The sequence below is a fragment of the Pinus tabuliformis genome, chromosome 3_2 (assembly GCF_031772625.1).
Source record: "Pinus tabuliformis cultivar Carrire ecotype Pingquan chromosome 3_2, CPIR1, whole genome shotgun sequence".
Classification (NCBI taxonomy): Eukaryota; Viridiplantae; Streptophyta; class Pinopsida; order Pinales; family Pinaceae; genus Pinus; species Pinus tabuliformis.
The window spans coordinates 1020621844-1020643902 of record NC_142302.1 but is presented as its reverse complement, the minus strand read 5'-3'; positions in this window follow the sequence as shown (position 1 = coordinate 1020643902).

Below are 22059 nucleotides of genomic sequence, written 5' to 3'. Positions count from 1 at the left end.
TAGCGAGATCTATTGATATCAAAGGATACAGATAGCTATATTGCATTTATAGCTTGATATGAAAATGACAGTGGTCGAAATATGCTTTCTAATGATCCTGGAGTCGGTAGGATTTCCAAGATGGGTGTAAGTGTTGTTTGATGGACGTGTGAAATGGGGGATGATTTACTAGTGAGCTATGACCAAATGTCATTAGAGACAGCAGGTGGGCAAAGGCCATGATTGTAAAAATTAAATGTGGATGGGAGATTTTTTTTTCTATTTGAAAAACTCTTTGTACACTTGCAAAAAGAATAGGGGGTGGTTTGGATGTACAACCATAGAGAGGGGTTCCCCATGATGAAAATAGCCTGTGTAAAGGTGTGGTGTATCTGCTAAGGGTGGGGGGCCCATTGGTTGGTCTCCATGTCAAGTGGGTGAGGCGGGTGATGTGATACAAATGGGCTATGTGATATGGATGAATGATAGGCCAAATGTAGGATGCGGAGGTGCATCTATTTAGTGTTGTGAGAGGGCCCGAGAACTGGGGTGTATGCATAGTGAATGTAGCATAATGAGGCTAAACTTCCAGATATGCACGTGAGATGGTTCCCAGGCTGGAGTGAGTGGTCATGGCTCCTTTTAGTGAAGAGGGGTCTACAACAATGAAGGGAGCCATGAAGGGGGGGTTCTATTGACCAGCATGAATGTTTACCATATACAAGGGTGAGATGGTGATAAACATGGTCGAGATGATGGACCTTATGGTGCATTTTGGAGAAATGATGTTAGGATATGCAAAGCTTTAGGAGGAAGCCTATCATGTTGAGTGGAGAATGATACCTGCTTTGGTTATTTGCTTGTTGGGTTGTTGGTTGACGTCGACCATGTGTGATGTTCCTGCAATGGATACAACCAAAACCCAAAGTGAAAGCATTGTTCAAGACATACATATAAATGGATGTTATGGATTTAGAGAGTTGGAGAAGTACCTAACATGTGCGATAGGCCAAAAAATGATTTTTTGCATTTACCAGAATGAAGGGTTCCATGATGAAGATGTCATGGGACTGATCTTCGTGTCTCTTTTGGTTTTGTCAACGGAGATCCCATGATTCTGTAATGTATCCCAAGATGCAGAAAAGAGGGTGATAGATAGGGAAAAGGGGCCCAAATATCACTTATTTGCATTACTGAGTTGTGAAGGTCAGAGAGCATTCTCAGAGCTTTTCTTGTCGTTGCAGTCAGCTTGAGTACCCAGGATTTGTGTGGAGATAGACAGGTAAGAGCTTGTGCCTTAGCCTTTGTAAATGTGGATTTTTTAGGTTAGTCAGGCCATATAGGGGTCCCCTGTATGAAATTTTTTAGGGATATTGAGTTGACCGTGCGGGTGACTTGTCCTGAGTCGCACTATCTTCTCATGAAGTCTAGAGTTTCACATGAAGAATCTACGTAAAAAAGACACTAAGACGCACATTGCACGCGTTTGAGTTTAGGATTTACACGGTGAACCGTTTCAAGTTTCAGCACGCATTTCTCCCTATTTTGCACGGCTTGTGCATTCTTGTTCAAGATACAGGCACGTGCATAGTGCGTATGTTTAGGAAACATGCACGTGGTTGGGGAAAATGATTGATTTTCCCCCTTTTTTAGTTTTTTTGAGGACATGAGGGATCGAAATTTTTTGACATGTGGCATCTTGAGTGACAAGATGATTTTGCAGGAGAGAGACTAGGAGACTCTCTAGACCATTGTGGCCCAGGATCCCACAACGAGCCAGTAGTTAGCTCAGTGGGAGTTACTAAAGTTTCTTTAGAACCCTTTGATGAGGTCGTAGGATAGGTTCCTATAGTTTTTGGTGCAATGCTGGGACGCAGACCATCAGATGATGGTCATACGATATACAGACCTCCCGATATTGGCGTAGACCGATATCTACTTCGTGACATGTTTGATGCCACGCGGGGAGGTTCTTCCTTATCCACTACCAGGAGGGGGATATGTACATGTGTGTTTGGGTTGAGATGAAGGGGGAGGGTCACTATGGCCCTAACCCTAACCCTATTTTGGATGGTTGTGTGAGAATCACAACAGTTTTGGACTTAGTCGAGCGAGAAACATTGGCTATGAATGTTAGACTGGTGGGGTTGATGTCCCCCAAACGGTGTTCGGGGCCACACATAGTAGTTTTATAGCGTCTACAGGAAGGATAGTTCTTTGAATGGACGCAACTTTTACATCAGTGGATGAAGTCCTAGCTTACACAGGCTCAGCGTCAGATGCTACATAGTTTTTATTATGGGAGCATGCTCTGCAACATACTTTATGACCGGGTGTTCATTCTTATCCCAGTCCTTGCAATATTGGCGGGACCTGCTCCGGACCCTCGCATGCACCATTGGGGAGGGGTGATGCCAAGTGAGGGTGGTGGAGCAATGGGGCGCTACTAGACTGCTATAGTCGAGGGTTGGTTTGACTCCAACCCTCAGCTGATCTTGGAGTTTCTATACCATGGAGTCGACTTCCAAGGAGATCCATATATGGGGCTTCCTCCAGGTGATGTCTCAGGACCAGCAAACAGTTTTGAATTTACGATGATGTTGACTCTATGCTTTGTTTACTTGCAGATGCAGGTCTACGGAGATGTCCACTAGCCTATCGAGTAGGCCACGATCAAATGCATTTGGGTGTTTGTTGGGTCCCTATAATACTAGTGATTACCCCATTACTATTGTAGTTATACCCCTTATTTATATTGTTGTGCCCCTATTACCCCCATATTGTTATTTCTGTGCCCCATAGAATCCCTCTATTGTTATTTTTGTGACTTTATATTATTATTGTTAGGTCGGCTGGATTATATTGTGACTCCTTAGACTCCTATATATAGAAAGGAGGTTTTGTCATTTGTATCATCCAAGAATTGTTCATTTATGTAATGTAAAGGAGGTTTCCCCCTCGAAGAGGCTGAATTCTAAGGCGTTGATCTATCTTTTCTATCTTTTCTTGAGCTGGTTTCATAACATTTGGTATCAGAGCTTTGGATTTTAGGGTTTCGCTGCTCCAAACAGGTTATCGTGGCATTTTCGCTATAACTTTTTTCTGTGACGTTTCAGAAGTCACAAAACAAACCCATTTGAGAAGAAATCTCGCTGAACCTTGGGTCCGAATTTCAGAGCTTTTCGCGCGATATTTGTGGAGATATGATCTGAGGAAGTTGGTCTTTTTGCAGACTCCTAAATTACATTCAAAACAGGTGACCTGGGGAAAATCGTCATAACCTTCTCTCTGGGGATCGGATTGAAATTTCGTAAGAAGGTACAGAAAGAGGACGAACTGTAGTTTCTTGGATGTGTGTTTCAGATTCAAAGGTTGAAACAGTGACTCGTGGCACGTCGTAAAAGTTCGCTCTACTGAACCAGTCTAAAAGCAAGTCACTGTGGGAGATTTCACATAACTCTTCCTTGGAGAATCCAATTTGGCTCAGACTTGTGGCATTGGAAAGAGGACGCAGAAGGCTACTACAGGTAGCAATTTCAGAACTGGATGATCCTAAATTACAGAGATACATCAGATTCAATATCAGGCTTCTATAAAGTGAAAAAAGGTGTGTAGTTTTTTTTTTTTTAATTTTTGTGTAAGCTTGGTTTAACGGAATTCAAAGGGCATAGTAAAGCATTATTATCGGTAACTGATGCCCCGAGGAAAGAAAATGCAAACACCTAGTAAGGAACCTGAAAGCTCTAGCATGACTCATGAAGAAGAGGAAGAAATGCTACATGATATATCAAAATTACAAGAACAAGTGCAACAAATGTCACGCTCACAAAAGCTAACAGAAGCTAAGATAAGTGGCGTGGAATCTAAGATAAATGGCGTGGAATCTAAGATAAAGGGCATGGAAGCTAAGATGGAGGATTTGATGGCAGATTTGAAGATAGACTTGAAGACAGACATGGAAGAATTGAAGAAGTTGCTACAAGAAAGGGTCACTAATGGTGAAAAGGTAGTAAAGGAAACTCATGATGAGAACAAAAGAAATGTTAATCATGATTCCATAGACGCTAATGTTGGATCGAAGAATCACCATATTCCAAAAATCGATATGAGGAAGTTTGATGGCAAGGATCCCGCCACATGGATATTACAGATGGAGCAATTCTTCGATCTCAATAATGTGCAAAACGCACAAAAGGTACGTATGGCAACTGTATATTTGGAACCAAATCAGTTTGTATGGTATCAATGGCTTTGCTCTCGTAAACAATTTATCACTTGGGCAATTTTTACGGAAGAATTGATAGCACATTATGAAGATACAAAAAGCAACACTTTTTTTAGCCAATTGATAAGTCTCAAACAAAAGGGTTCAGTAATGGAGCACATTGAGGAGTTCCAAAAATTGAACATAAGGGTAAAAGATATTCCAGAGGAGCATAGGATTGATGTGTTCATAGGGTCTTTAAAGGATAATATCCAACATGATGTTCGCCTTTGGGAACCTGATTCATTAGAGAAGGCATTCAGGTTAGCAAGAAAAATGGAAAGCAAAATTATGGCAACCAGGAAGCATACCACTCACAACTATAAAGACGGAAGTGTTGTTGCCCCTAGTCTTCCACAACCTATAAGGTTGACACCACAACAATTGGAAGAAAAAAGAGCAAAAGGGCTTTGTTACAGTTGTGATAGCAAATACACTAAAGGTCATAAGTGTGCTGAGAAGAAATTATTCTACATAGATTGTGAAGAGGAAGAAGAAAAGGAGCAAGAAAGGTCAAAAGAAGAAGATATACTCCAGGAACAAAGCCTAGATGAAGAACAAATAAATCCGACCATATCTTGTAATGCATTGGCGGGAATTACCACTCCTCAAACCATCAAGATAGAAGGACAAATCAAGAAGAAAAAGGTAATAGTGTTGATTGATTCAGGAAGCACCCACAATTTTATTCATTGTAGGGTAGCAAAAGAATTGAATTGCTTCCTATATCCAGCACCAGAGTGTCAAGTGATGATTGCAAATGGAGGAACAATAAATTGCTCTGGAAAGTGCCATAATATCAAGCTATCCATGGGAGAATATGTATTGACTAGCCCAATGCTTTCCATTCCAATGGGAGGTGCTGATGTTGTACTAGGAGTCCAATGGCTACAATCCTTGGGTACAATAGCTTTTAATTTTCAAGAACTTTTCATCAAATTTTCTACGGAAGGAAAGGAAGTTGAATTAAGGGGTATTGCAGGGAAACCAGGAAAGATAATCAGCTCTAATGGCATGACAAAGCTTCTAAAAAAGGAGCAAAGAGGTGTAATTGCACAATTATGTTCGCTAGATGTTTCCACATTGGAATCATCTATTTCTCCAGATCTCCAAAAAGTCCTGGACAATCATTCCAAGGTATTTGAGACTCCCAAAGGTCTCCCACCTATGCGTGATCATGATCATGCTATTCATCTGATTCCAGGAAGTGTTCCTCCAAACATCAGGCCGTACAGATATCCCTATGTCCAAAAAAGTGAAATTGAACGTATGGTTGCAGAAATGCTAGAGGCTGGTATAATTCAACCAAGTCAAAGTTCTTTCTCAGCTCCAGTAGTATTGGTGCACAAGAAGGATGGATCATGGCGCATGTGTCCGATTATAGGGAGCTCAACAAGCTCACTATTAAAGATAAGTTCCCCATTCCTGTTATTGATGAATTACTGGATGAATTGCATGGATCAATTTACTTCACCAAGTTGGATCTTCGTTCGGGATATCATCAAATCAGAATGAAGATTGAAGACATTTCGAAAACAGCATTTAGAACTCATGAGGGTCATTATGAATTTTTGGTCATGCCTTTTGGCCTTACCAATGCACCTTCAACATTTCAAGGTTTGATGAATTCAATTTTCAAACCATTCCTTAGAAAATTTGTGTTAGTATTTTTTGATGATATACTAATCTACAGCAAGTCTTGGAAGGATCATGTTGAACATGTTGACAGGGTGCTACAACTATTGGAGGAGAAACAATTATATGCAAAAAGATCCAAATGTTTCTTTGGAGTCCAGGAGGTGGAATATTTGGGTCATATTGTATCTCATGAAGGAGTTAAGGTAGACCCTAGCAAAATTAAAGCCATTAAGGAATGGAAAATCCCCACATCCATAAAGCATCTGCGAGGATTTCTTGGGTTGACAGGGTATTATCGCAAGTTTGTTAAGAATTATGGGAGAATAGCAGCACCTCTAACAACATTATTGAAGAAAGATTCATTTTCATGGACTCCGGAAGCAACAAAGGCCTTTGAACATCTTAAAGAGGCAATGTGCCAAGCACCGGTCTTAGCTACACCGGACTTCACAAAAACCTTTATTGTGGAATGTGATGCTTCAGGAAATGGAATTGGTGTTGTTCTAATGCAAGATGAAAGACCCATTGCTTTTGAAAGTCGTCCAATCAAGGGAAAGTTTTTAAGAAAAGCTATTTATGAGAAGGAAATGTTGGCAATACTCCATGCACTTAAGAAATGGCGACCCTACCTAATGGGAAGACACTTCAAGGTAAAAACGGATCATGATAGCCTTAAATACTTTTTAGAACAAAGATTATCCTCTGAAGAGCAACAAAAGTGGGTCACAAAGATGTTGGGTTATGACTTTGAAATCATCTACAAAAAAGGGAAGCAAAATGTGGTGGCAGATGCACTCTCAAGAAAGGATGAGGATGTGGAAGCATTGTTGTGTGCCATTTCTATTATCCAACCAGATTGGATAAACGAAGCAAGGGAGGAATGGAAGAATGACGAAGAAGTGTGGGCACTTATTCGAAAGCTACAACAAGATTCCAGTACTTCTGATACATTTAGCTGGCAAAATGATTCGTTATGGTACAAAGATCGCTTATACCTCTGTAAGAATTCCCAGCTAAAACAAAAGATTCTTATGGAATTGCACACTTCTCCCTTAGGAGGGCACTCAGGATTTTTAAAAACTTACCACAGGGTTAAGAAGGAATTTTTTTGGGATGGCCTTAAATCAGATATTCAAAAGTTTGTGGCGGAATGTTTGGTTTGCCAACAAAATAAAGTTGAAACAATTAAGACACCGGGTCTATTACAACCTTTATCCATTCCAAGCCAACGTTGGGAGGAGGTTTCAATGGATTTTATCACAGGTTTACCCAAGTCTGAGGGAAAGAGTGTCATCATGGTGGTAGTTGACAGACTTACCAAGTATGCACACTTTTGTGCATTATCACATCCATTTAAAGCCAGTACAGTTTCTACTGCATTTATGGAAACAGTTCAAAAGCTACATGGAAACCCAAAGATTATTGTAAGTGACAGAGATCCCATTTTCACTGGAAATTTTTGGACAGAATTATTTTCTTGTCTTGGTACTCAGTTAGCTCATAGCTCATCTTATCATCCTCAATCTGATGGGAAAACTGAGATAGTAAACAAATGTTTGGAAGGATATCTTCGTTGCTTTGTATCTGATAAACAGACACAATGGGTCAAATGGTTGCCTCTGGCTGAATGGTGGTATAACACTTCCTTCCATACAGCAACAAAAATGACCCCATTTATGGCACTTTATGGGTATCAACCACCATCCATCACATCATATTTAAGAGAAAATTCTAAGGTTCAGGCAGTGGAACATCACATCGAACATCAACAACAAGTCCTCCAACTCTTAAAGGATAACCTCGTGTTGGCACAAAATAGAATGAAACAACAGGCAGATCAACATCGCAGTGAAAGAAGTTTTGATGTAGGTGATTGGGTATTCCTACGGCTACAACCATATAAGCAAATGTCCCTAAAGCAAGCTAAGAAGGATAATAAATTATCACCAAAGTATTATGGTCCGTACAAGGTGTTGCAAAAGATTGGTACTATGGCATACAAATTGGAGCTTCCTGCAGCTTCTCGATTGCACCCAGTTTTCCATGTTTCATGTTTAAAGAAGGTTATAGGTGACAAGCTCCCAATTCAAACAATATTGCCAGAACTTGACGAGGAAGGAAAAATTATATTGGAACCGGAAGCAGTCACAGAAACAAGAACTCGACAGCTACGAAATCGATCAATTTCAGAGTATCTTATCAAGTGGAAGAACTTATCCGCTGAAGATTCCACATGGGAGGATGAGAATTTTATGCAGAAGTATCCAGAACTACTCAAGCGTTGAGGACAACACTTTTTTGAAGGAGAGGGGCATGTTGGGTCCCTATAATACTAGTGATTACCCCATTACTATTGTAGTTATACCCCTTATTTATATTGTTGTGCCCCTATTACCCCCATATTGTTATTTCTGTGCCCCATAGAATCCCTCTATTGTTATTTTTGTGGCTTTATATTATTATTGTTAGGTCGGCTGGATTATATTGTGACTCCTTAGACTCCTATATATAGAAAGGAGGTTTTGTCATTTGTATCATCCAAGAATTGTTCATTTATGTAATGTAAAGGAGGTTTCCCCCTCGAAGAGGCTGAATTCTAAGGCGTTGATCTATCTTTTCTATCTTTTCTTGAGCTGGTTTCATAACAGTGTTGCAGGGGTTGGCCCTATTCCACAAAGATAGAGGGTTGCAAGGCTTCCGATTGTTCCTCGGGGTGGTGTAGAGCACCCGACACAATGGCATCAGTTTGAGATTGGTGGGACCTTTGGAGAGGGGGAAATGGATACAAAGGGATTGGTTGCGTGTGTTAAGGATACAGAGGCGTCATTGGCAGCCGCTGAGGCAAAGTTATGGAGTTACTGTGATTCTTCTGGACGATTTGAGTCCCTGACCAGAGGGTTTCCCTTTGATGGATGGGCCAACCTACCGGAGGTTGTGGTTGAGACTACGATGTCCCTGGAGCGGTCACATCAGCCAATTTTGCGTCGTATTGCTATGGCTACAACTATAGTTGGTCCTATTTTGGCTCCGGATGCCGAGATTCGACCACCAAAGCCCTAGGAAGACTTTCTATTTATTTTTCATTTTTGTTGAGATGATGTATGTACTAAGGAAATCACTCATTTATGAGGATGCTCCCCTATCTTTGTTGACTTATTCCTCCTAGTTGTGGGCCAGGGATTTGTGTACTCATATATTTTTTGATGTATATATGAGGTGATTTTTTGGCATCTCTCATGATGTGATACATGCGTCTATACTTTTGGTGTATTTCTGCATTTATGTTTCTAGATGTATCTTATGTTGATGTTTTATGTATCTTGATGGTTATATATATGTGATGCATGCTAGTCTAGGATTTAATTAGTAATGCAATCAACTATATGATTTTGATCTCTCAGTATATATGTAAATGTGATTTGATCAAAATATCTAGCTAACCTTTGTGCATGCAGATATTTCTGAAAAAGACATGGATCATAGATTTGAAAAGTCATGTTTAACTGTGATACTATGAGCTAGGAATCAAGGAATACATGCAGGAGACTGATACCTAGGTGGTGGGCATCGACATGGTGGCCTATAACGGCATCATATTCTGCTTCATTGTTGGTGGCTGACCCGATACAAATTCTATTAAAGAGATGAGGGTTCCGTCCAAGAGAGTATATGGCCCATGCTACAACGACGAGATTTTGTACCATCGAGATGCACCGTTAGCGAACCTATGGTGATAAGCTGGCGGACGATATATATGTTAACACGCGATGAGAGAATGGTTTGTTTTAGAATAAATCCATGATGAGGTGAACATCATAAAAAATAAGTCATTGTACACACATATTTACTTTAGCATTTTATGGATGAAATTTTTTGAGGTAGAGACTATAGACAAAAAATTCTAGGAAAGTCCTGTTGGGCTCTGATAGTATGTATTCCCCCTTTAGGAGGTAATGCTTGATGATGTATGGGCCCTTCCAAAGGGTTTCGAATTTCCTAGGTACTATTGCTTCCTGGGCGACATCGTAGCAGAGGACTAACTCCCCCTTGGTGAATGTCTGGGGTGATGTGGCGATCAAACGAGGCCTTTACCCTCTTTTGCCAGGGATGGCTTTTTTGGGCAGGCGTATGTTATAGAGGTATCGTTCATGTTATGAGAAGCTTTGGTAGATTTTACCTGTAGCAGTTCGGTACTAACCAAATAGATTGTATGAGAGGCAGTACTACTCATAGTATGGGATGTTGATGCCTCATTGTTGTTGCTTGATAGAATATCTTATGGGGGTATCCATCTCTAAGTTATGGTCTTGTGACAATGTGGTTGGTTAGTACAGATTAGTTGTAGTGATGTTATTGCTGCATGGAACCGTGGAAAGTATTGACAATTCCTTGTGTGGTGGAATTGAGAGCATATGCGACAATAACATCGTGTGATTTTTTCTTGGTTGGAGAGGTGCTTGTGGGGGATGTGGGCCACTAAGCAGAAAATGTCATTGAACCTACTCAGTTCATGACATTTATTGATCAAATGATTGGGTTTATCACATAGGGTGCATGTGATAGGTGATTTTCTTGGCCAGTTGGTTTTGGGTTGCTTTTGGCTTGGTCTGGCCTGGTGATGGTGATGGGAGGTGAAATGATGGGGGCCTAGCTTTGTTGGCCACCTTTTCTCTTCAAACACACATAAGACATCTAGGGGTCCTTCTTCACTGGGTGGGGGAGTAAGTTCTGTATTTGAGTCCAACAGATCGTGCATATATGTTGTTGGAATCTAAGTTTCCTGTTTTGAGCAACCTAGGTAAGTAGGTGGTTTTGGTAACGTGTTTGCAGTTTGGGGAAAAATTTCACCAGATGAGTAGGTTCATCACACACATCACATGGTAAAGTTGAGGAAGGGTGTTGCTGCTTACGCTGCCTTCGTGTGTTGTAAGCAGGTTTTTTAGAGCTTGAAGCTACCTCTTCTTGAATGTAGAATATGTTTTGGCATTTATTGTCCATTTGAGGGTTGGTTGGTGCTATTGGATCATATATGTTGGTTTGAATGAGTGTATTTAATGTTTCTCGATATTGAGGGATTTCAGGACAATGATGAGTATAGTACCTATATTTTCACACATAACACACACATGGCTGGTACATATTTATTTGTTAGGAAAAGGTACTTTTTTTTCTCCTTTTGTTGGAATTGTGGTTAGCGATGTTTTTGTGGAATTCATGAGAGTTTTAACTCATCTAATTCAGGGTATATGTGGGTTGGGTGCCCGAATTATTCACATAACACGCAGGGTTGTAGGGCCTTGGATGAGTTTGAGGATTCTCATATTTTACCATTTTGTTTAGACTTTTTATAGCCCCTATTGGTATAGGTGTCGGATGGTTTTGAGTAAGCATGGTTTCCTGAGGTGGAGGTACAGGGATATTTCCTATCGGAATGTGTCCATCTCAGCCGACATGGTCATGGGGACCAAGTACCAAACTGGTATTGCGAGAGCCATATTTGGTAATGTAAGAGTTTCCATGGCTTGGTGTGAGACAAAGCCGGGTGGGGGGCATAAAAAGGGGGTTTGCGTAATGGCGGGAGGTAAGGTAATGACTTTATCAGCTGCCGAGGGTGTGGTATCTAGAACTAGTTTTGGGTTTGGGGTGGTGTTTGATGAAGTCATCATGCACACCGGTGCTCCAATGTTTGGAACAAGCTCATGTTTTACCATAGGGTTTCCTGAGAATGTTCCTAGGAGGGTTGATGGCTTAAATTGGCCCGAACTGAGCTCAGTGTAAGTAGTGACCACCTCTTGGGAGGAAGATACTAAGGGAAACACACCATCTAGTGTGGGTGAAGTTTCCTTCTCATAATATGTGAGTTGATCAATGGTAATGACCTTCCCATCATGGGGGAACATCATTGTTCTGAACACTGATGAGGCGACTACGAGAATTTCGTACATATAGCTTCGGCCTAGTAGGATGTTGTAATCCAACTAGGCATCGAGTACTTCAATGTCTATTAACACAATTTTTCCAGCCAACTTAACTGGCACACTAGGGTATAAACTGATGGGATATGAAGGGAGTCCATTGTATGCTCTGAGCATTATGTTATAAGGCTTAAGTTCAAGGGATCCTAATTTTTTCCAAACGGATTTGGACATGATGCATGTGGAAGCCCCTTCATTGACAATGCAACAATGGATGTCGATATTCTGGACTTAGACAAGGATTTGGAAAGCGATGGCTGAGGGTTGCCGTGGAGTATATTTGTCCAAGTCAAAGACCATGAGGTGGGAATTGGATGGGTTGATTGCACCCAGAGTGGAAAGTAGGGCTTTCCATTGGGTTTGGAACGCTTGTAGGACTTTAAGCATTGACATAGCTGATGGTTGTGTTAAGTCATTGACTATGTTGTAGTTATGGGTTGATTTCGAGTTGTGTGTTGCACACAGTAAGGGTCCTTTAACCATTTTTAGCATGGCTTCTACAGAATGTTGAGGGATGTTCAATGGTCCTGTAGGTATTTTCATAGCCAAGGTGGATGGGTTGGGCTCTAGGGGATATTCATAACTTCAATTCTTTGTTTGCAAAAGGATATATTCCCCTCTCATGAAAATATCGTGATTAGTGGTGCTATGGAGGTTCCCTCCAGATGGATGAGTTTGGGGATTTTTTTGCTGGGTGTTAATGACTCCCTGATGGGGGAAGGGGTCTAGCATCACTGCCGCTTGTTGACCGCATTACCTCCTACTATCTTGTATCCTTTTTAAGTCAGGAATTTGAGGATAGTGGTGGGTATAATGATCGTACTCTCCACAGATATTGCATGCGTGATTAGTCTGCAGACTAGTGTTCTTGCCCTGTTTCTGTGCGTTATTGTTGGTGGTACCTTGGTTTTGGTTTCAGTTGGGGTTATCCCTTCCCGATGCCATTGGGGATTGTTTATGATTGTTCCACCCCCACTCGAGTTATCCCTTTGTATTTGTTTTTGAATTGTCTTAGCAGCATTGGAAGGATTAACTGAATTCATTTGTTCCTTTGGTTTTTGTTGTGAACCAAGAGAAGGTTACACTAGATTCACCCATGCATTATTTTGTGTTGGCGGGATGTTTCTAGTTGTTGTGCTGGGAAAGGATAGAATTGGTTTCCTTGTCCTTGGTTAATGTACTGACTCGAGGGAGTAGACGTCTTGTTCGTACTCCAGGAAGAGTATTGGTTTCCTTGAGGGGGAATATGTGAGCCTCCTTGCGGGGGTTGGTATTGGTTAACCCATTGACTATATTCTACATAGGTGCGGGTTGACCATTATAGTACCTTGAATGTTGCAATGGTGGTGTGTTATGGGTAGCATCATATGCTTGGCCATTGAACGAATACCTAGGGTTTTGGTAGTTGTTTCTATGATGATTTTGGGATAGGGACCCAATTAATTCGTCAACATCATTGGATGTGTCTGGGATCTCTTTATAAGTTTATAGGCATGGGGCATCTGGAAGCACATGATAAATGTACCTAGACTGGGTATAGATAAGCTCCAATTGCTAGGCTTTACTAATGGCTTCTTCCTCGATTTTTGGGGATGAATTTTCCATGTCCTTAGATATTTCTAATATGAGGGATCTTAGGAATATGTCTAGGAGGACTTTATCTTCAAATTGGGTTTTGCACAGGCTACGACGTTTTTGCCATTCATGGAGATGGTCTGAGATGTGAGTAGTGGGTGTTTGTTTGAAGTTGGTGAGGAGTTCCAGACCCAAATCATGGCAGACTGGGAGCTGGAAGAAGGTAAGGAAAGCAATAGCTAATGAGCTAAAGTTCCCATGTGATGCAAAGGGATGGTCCACATACCATTTCGTGGTGGGCCCAATTAGGGTGTGTTGAAATAGTCGTAATCTAATAGTATCTTCTATGATACTATTAGACGAACACCACAGGTGAAATTTCATGACATGGTTTCCTGGGTCTTCGCCCTATTTTCCCTCGAACTTTGGAATGTCTGAAGGGAGCTTGGTGGGCATAGCTAGCCAATTTTGGCCATGGGTGATCAAGTCATTGGTTAGCTTGCTTAAATCTGGTAGATTTAGCGAGGCTAAGAATGGGATATGTGCATTACCTGCCATCGCAAAATGATTCTAGACAGCTATATGCAATAGAGTCCTCTGTGGGGATGTCACGGGAGAATTACCTCGATGGGTATTTCGGGGATTGTCCGAGGAGAGGTGTGTGCACTCCCAAAGGGGGTAGCGTGCGAGGATCCTTCTGGAGTGGTGAAGGGTGTACTTTTCTGAGGAGGAGTTCTGAGGAAAGGCGCACCAATAAAGGAATACCCAATAATGGTTTTTGAGTGACGTCCTATCTGTTAGCGCTCGAATCTGGCCTCAGGCTGAAGAAGGCAAAATCCAAGGCAACATCAAACCACTTAGCCTCGTAGCTAGCCCTACGAGGACAGGAGAGGGCTCTCTCCGGGTCTATCTCGGCAAAGATCTTCAAAGGGCAGAGATAACCAATAAAGAACACTGATTTTAGGCTAGTAAACTGATAGAGAAGTTTTGATTTCAGATTTTTAGGGTTTTGGTGGAAAACAAGGAGAGAGCAAGAAATCACCATGAGTTCTCCTTAAACAGATGAAAACATTGATATTAAGCAAACTTAAAGGCAGAGCATAGCAATCATGAATTCTACCTTATCACTTCATTTGCCTAATTTGCAGAAGGAAAAGTGAGAAAATGATACACATAATAAAACTTACAAGTACATAAGAGAAGCACACCATCAACACAAGTAACCACAGGAATCCCAAAGAGGGCTGCAAAACCCTGGTCTTTCCTTTACCAAAATTGCAGAGATACAAAGTGTAATACAATAGAAGCTTATCCCTCAATATTCCAACCTCTCCAACCATGAAAATGATTTAGAAAATACATAATATAGACCATGCCAACCCATTCCCTAGCCTCTAGGGGTCGAACTCCTCCTTCTAGGAGCAGTTTCAACCAATTCTAAACAAGGAACTAAAATCTAGGTAGTCAAACAACTAACCCCTATATGCTAGGAAACTGATTCATTCATTAATTTTTTGCTATTTTATGAATGAATCTTCTAGAATAGGTAAATAAGTGTCATGTCAACATGAAAAAACATTAATTACATCAAAGAGGGTGAAAAATCCCATCAAAAGTCAAAACTGGTCAAACTGGCTGGGTTTTCCTGAGCTGAAGGTGCAAAACTGGAAAATTTTCCCAACGCGTAGTGCGCCATTTCTCAATGCGTAGCACCCCTCTAACACGTAGCGCACGTGCAAAATAACACTGAGAAAGGCTCCCTCACGCGTAGCGCACCCCTGACGCGTAGCGCGCCCTCCCTGACGCGTAGCGCGCACCCAGCTACATAATTCATTTTGCAGGAGACTTTTGGAGGCCTTCCCGGTGTTGAAATCAGGCTCAGGATAGCTCGTTGGAAAGGTATTTGAGTTTAATTTCCAAAAAAACTAGAATTTTTCAATTTTGAGTTCATTTTCCCTGTCAAAAATAAAATCTCCCAAGACTGGTCAAAATGTGCCAAATGAGGTTGCCTCAAGGCAGAGTGCTGTTGCAGTCAACTTTTGAATGCCTTCCTCAACTCAAAATTGAGCTCATGATAGCTCATTGGAAAGATCTTTGTGTCTAGTTATCATTTGACTCATCACGAAAGTCATTTGGCCAACCACGATAGGAGAAAACCTGATTTTCCCAAGGTCACTTCAGAGGTGCATCGATTCTCCCGAGGCGATTGTATTTTTGACATTCCTCTAAAACCATGACACCTGTGTAAAAAGTGAAGGATTTTTTTTATCTTTGGCATGTTTTGGACAAAAACCTCTCTCATTTTTCCAAAATTCATATTTTATTGCTCTGAAACATCTTTTGAGTGAAACTTATCCCGATGTGTGAAACAAGGAATTTTGTGGAAATGAAGCGAAATGAAGGGGATAAGGGGCTTCTAAATTCTTGGGGAAATTTTTGGAAGTAGGGAGGGATGTTAGAAAGTAGGGGAAAGTGGAATCTCAGAGATCGAGCGAGGGGAAGGGGTCTAAAAGGGCAAAACACAGGCCCAACCTAGAAAATTGCCAAGTTGTAGCAAGAAACTAGGGTTTGTGCAAAAATGAGGAATTTGGCGGATCTAAGGGATGGGAAGCATTTGATAAGGTACATGAAAGATAGGGGAAGGTGTATGAACATCTGGATACAAGTTTTTCTAATGATTTTACCATCCAAGAGAAATTAGCTTTCAAAACCCTGGGAGAGGGAAATGACCTTGCCTGGGCGCAACTGAAGCATGAACAAGGTGTAAAATGACTCATTAGACACTGACATGATAATGAAAACCCTATAAATGATGATAGAATCAACATAATGATTACATGGACCGACATTTGGACAACTTTAGAAGGAGTGAAAGCAAACCCTAGACCTAATGCCTAGTGACCAAATTTTGCTTGAAAACTCTTTGAAATGACAAAATTTGACCTGGGCACTCTGAGACCACTTTGTAAGAGCATATTTGATCACTGGAGGAAGGCTGGAAAGACTGACACTAACATTGGCTCCAATGGGGATGGTAGCTCCTTGGAGGTGCCAAGAACGACAGATCTTTGGGAGAGCAGACCAGCGCCTTATTCATTGGGCAATGGAGTCAAAAACTCAAACTAAAATGCATGACATAAAACCGACACAAACTAACTTAACAACAAGACTGAAAATTGACTCACAAAGGACTCATGACTCAACTAAAAACTGACTCGATACTTAAACACAATCGACCAACTGAAAATGATGCTCAAAGTGGAGCTTATTCATCAAAACCTACTCTAACAGTTTCATTCATCACCTGATCAAGTGAAATGAAACAACCAATGCAACCAAGTAAGTATCCCGTCTGCTATTTGAATTCTCCGCAAGTGCTCACTTATAAACAACAAGAGAGAACTATTGAAGGCAACTCCCATGATAACTTAGAAACAGATCCGTTGAATGATATGAATTCTCTATCCGCCTCCAAAAACACTGCATAAGGATCTTGAAATTCAAGCACACTGGAACTTAGCTCATCCAATGGATTACTTCTCTTTTCCTCATACCATGAATGCAAACTTTGATCTGAGCCTTGTGACGAGACCTCTGCTGAAAATGACAAAGAAACCGGCTGCCGGATCAAATTTGTATCAATACACGTTTCAAGCTCACATATAGTCAATGGAGAAAGACTTTGACTGCAAACCTCATCCAAAACATCAGCTATTGGATCATGAAAAACTTGAAAAGACTGTTGTAATGTATCCATTGAAAATGTATGACATCCTTCTAGCTATTCATATTTTTCTTGAGAGATTTTACGAAGATTCTACCTTATAAACTGAAATGCTTCGAAACAAAAGGGTATAGAATCTTCCTGCATCATCAAATCATGTATTTCGTCTTCCACAGCTTCATCTGTAATCTACCCTTCAATTTCATTTGGTGGCTGCAAATATGATGCTACAGGTTGCTCAAGAATTTTGTTATTTGTCTCATCCTCAAATAACAAATAACAAAATTCTGATTTGAATAACCTGAAGGGTAGATTGCTGATTTGTTATAGGTTGTTCATTTGAAGATTTATTATGCAATCTACCCTTCAAAAACTGAAATGATTCAAAACAGAATGGTACGAAGTCACCTTGAATCATTAAATCATGTGTGTCCACTTCCAAGTCTTCAGCTGCAACTTGACAATCAATGGCTTTCGGGGGTTGCAAATCTGAATATGAGAAGTCTTGAACAAAATTTTCATTGCTCTCAAGATGATTCAAATCAAGACTTGTTGACATCTGATTTCTGATTGCATGGTAGTTATCTCTGATGAACTGAAATGAATCAAAACAAAAAGGCAAAGATCCTTCACTTACTTCAAACTTTGCTGCACTTTCCTCGTCATTTTCATAGTTGCTATGCATCATTTGATCATTGTACTCGAGCTACTGTAAGTGAACCTCTTCCTCCCACAAACTAGCTGCTAATTTGTCTGCAAGATTAGCTTCTGTTTGGAGAACATAATCATCATCATACCGATCAAACCGAGGAAAATCATCGGTATAAAAGACATCATCAAGCATGCAGGTCATATCAACAGTGCTTTCTTCGCCAAGGTGATCTACAAAACAATCATTATCAGATCTATGACAACTAGGATAAGAAACAAAATGTTTTGGAGCGGCCATTTTTTCTTCTTCAATCAGCGAGCCATGGGCTTGAACATCATAATCATTTCTTGTGGTGATCCTGTTCATCATCTTTTCCACTACACTTACCAAAATGTCAAGCTTTACCTCTAGAGATGTCGATTTTTCCGGATCTATGTTTTTCATCTCTTCTTCCTTCATCCTTGCCCTTCGGATCAGCAGATGAGCCTCTACATTTACTACACTATTTTGCATCTCGTGAAGTGTTGCAATATTCCTTTCTCTCAGCTAAAACTCCATTTCCGGATCAAAGGCACCCGGATAGTGAAAGAGATCAGATCTAGGAGAAGGTCTTATATCAACTGGCATCGAATAATAAACTTGGTTAAATCTGGCCGAAAACTGTTGTACTGTCTCCCCTGGTAGTCTTTTCAGTTGGTTATACTCTTCTACAATCAAGAAAAGGTTCTGCCCGATCATCCATCTGTCAAGAAAAACTTTGAAGAATTGCTGGAAATCTTAGATGCTCGCATCAAGCAGGGCTTTGAACCAACTCTTAACTTCAGCTTGCAAAGAAAGAGCAAAAAGCCTAATACTGACATCTTCTCCATCAACTTCAAAAAGATCAAGAAATGACTCAAAATTCTGTACAGGTTGCTCAGCGTTGACATTCTTACTTTCACCATCAAACCTCAGCAAGTATAGATCATAGTTTTTGGGGAAAGCATGGAGAACAGAAGGTAAAACAAGAGGTTTATATCGATCTGGAATTTTACAAGGTGTAGGGGTATGTACAGTAGGTATAGAATTAGTCTTGGTTGCTTGGGGCTCATCAATTTGAAGATGGTCATCACAAAATTCGTAAAAAGGATTCTGATCAAGCTCAAAGGCATGCAAATCTTTGGTATTCACAATCTTCAAAGAGAAAGAATCAATTGCAGGCCTGGGATCTTTTCTCAAGCATACTATACTTTGCAAAGCCTTCTTGACATTCTTGGGAAAAGAGAAGAAATAATTTATGACAAAGAACAAAATGTCTTGCATGAAATTCCAACTTGAGTACCTGATTTGTCCATATTGTCCTTTCATGTTTCTGCTGGTCATGATCATCCTCTAGTGGAGTCTTTGGATCTAATCTCGAAAATGATTTAGAGTCACCAGGTGAATGATTTCAGCCTTGCCAGTGTCTGATCATTCTCCACCATCAACAATCAGATCTGACCTTGATACATGTACTGGGGAAATTAACAAGTTAGATGTCACGATTACAAGCTAGACCGGAGATTGACTGAAGCAGCGTTTAACTACTTCCGCTAATGCAAAGCAAAAACGTTTCGAAGGCTACCTTGCATAACTTCAGGCTCCGTCTGTAGCTTATAAAACAAATGACATCAACAAGTAAACCATTTGTTCTTCCCCAGTATGGTCGCCAATATGTTAGCGCTCGAATCTGGCCTCAGGCTAAAGAAGGAAAAATCCAAGGCAACATCAAACCACTTAGCCTCGTAGCTAGCCCTACGAGGACAAGAGAGGGCTCTCTCCGGGTCTATCTCGGCAAAGATCTTCAAAGGGCAGAGATAACCAATAAAGAACACTGATTTTAGGCTAGTAAACTGATAGAGAAGGTTCGATTTCAGATTTTTAGGGTTTTGGTGGAAAACAGGGAGAGAGCAATTTTGGGTGCGGGGATGGGACACAACCTTTGCAGAGGTCTTTTTGGGGCAAGGTAGGAGACTATCTTGATGCCTTTGAAAGAGTTGGGTGGATAGGAATGACTGGTGAGGAGCTAAGGAGAGCAAGAAATCACCATGAGTTCTCCTTAAACAGATGAAAACATTGATATTAAGCAAACTTAAAGGCAGAGCATAGCAATCATGAATTCTACCTTATCACTTCATTTGCCTAATTTGCAGAAGGAAAAGTGAGAAAATGATACACATAATAAAACTTACAAGTACATAAGAGAAGCACACCATCAACACAAGTAACCACAGGAATCCCAAAGAGGGCTGCAAAACCCTCTTTCCTTTACCAAAATTGCAGAGATACAAAGTGTAATATAATAGAAGCTTATCCCTCAAGAGTCCAACCTCTCGAACCATGAAAATGATTTAGAAAATACATAATATAGACCATGCCAACCCATTCCCTAGCCTCTAGGGGTCGAGCTCCTCCTTCTAGGAGCAGTTTCAACCAATTCTAAACAAGGAACTGAAATCTAGGTAGTCAAACAACTAACCCCTATATGCTAGGAAACTGATTCATTCATTAATTTTTTGCTATTTTATGAATGAATCTTCTAGAATAGGTAAATAAGTGTCATTTCAACATGAAAATACATTAATTACATCAAAGAGGGTGAAAAATCCCATCAAAAGTCAAAACTGGTCAAACTGGCTGCGTTTTCCTGAGCTGAAGGTGCAAAACTGGAAAATTTTCCCAACGCGTAGCACACCATTTCTCAATGCGTAGCATCCCTCTGACGCGTAGCGCACGTGCAAAATAACACTGAGAAAGGCTCCCTCACGCGTAGCGCGCCCCTGACGCATAGCTCGCCCTCCCTGACGCGTAGCGCGCACCCAGCTACATAATTCATTTTGCAGGAGGCTTTTGGAGGCCTCCCCGGTGTCAAAATCAGGCGCAGGATAGCTTGTTGAAAAGTTCTTTGAGTCTAATTTCCAACACAACTATAATATTTTAATTTGGAGTTCATTTTCCCTATCAAAAATCAAAACTCCCAAGACTGGTCAAAATGTGCCAAATGAGGCTGCCTCAAGGAAGAGTGTTGTTGCAGTCAACTTCTGAATGTCTTCCTCAACTCCAAATTGAGATCATGATAGCTCATTAGAAATATATTTGTGTCTATTTATCATTTGACTCATCAAGAAAGTCATTTGGCCAACCAAGCTAGGAGAAAACCTGATTTTCCCAAGGTCACTTCATAGGTGCATTGATTCTCCCAAGATGATTGTATTTTTGACATTTCTCTAAAACCATGACACCTATGTAAAAATTGAAGGATGTTTTTCGTCTTTGGCATGTTTTGGACAAAAAATTCTCTCAGTTTTCCAAAATTCATCTTTGATTTCTCTGAAACATCTTTTGAGTGAAACTTATCCCGATGTGTGAAACAAGGAATTTTGTGGAAATGAAGCGAAATGAAGGGGATAAGGGGCTTCTAAATTCTTGGGGAAATTTTTGGAAGTAGGGAGGGATGTTAGGAAGTAGGGAAAAGTGGAATCTCAGAGATCGAGCGAGGGGAAGGGGTCTAAAATGGAAAAACACAGGCCCAACCTAGAAAATTGCCAGGTTGTAGCAAGAAACTAGGGTTTGTGCGAAAATGAGGAATTTGGCAGATCTAAGGGATGGGAATCATTTGATAAGGTACATGAAAGATAGGGGAAGGTGTATGAACATCTGGATACAAGATTTTCTAATGATTTTACCATCCAAGAGAAATTAGCTTTCAAAACACTGGGAGAGGGAAATGACCTTGCCTGGGCGCAACTGAAGCATGAACAAGGTGTAAAATGACTCATTAGACACTGACATGATAATGAAAACCCTATGAATGATGATAGACTCAACAGAATGATGACATGGACCGACATTTCGACAACTTTAGAAGGAGTGAAAGCAAACCCTAGATCTAATGCCTAGTGACCAAATTTTGCTTGAAAACTCTTTGAAATGACAAAATTTGACCTGGACACTATGATACAACTTTGTAAGAGAATATTTGATCACTGGAGGAAGGCTGGAAAGACTGACACTAACACTATCCACCTAAACAGTGGGAGTCCTGGCACACCTCCCAACAATGAGGGGAGGTTTAAAAAACATCTAGATCGATGGGGAGCCATGGGGTCCCCTGTCATGTCGATTTAGAAAGTGCGCTACTTTGTGTTTGGTTAGGGAAGAAGATAAATATCAATGCAATTGGATCACATACATAAAGGAAAGCAAAAATATAAATGGTTTATTTTCCTTTAAT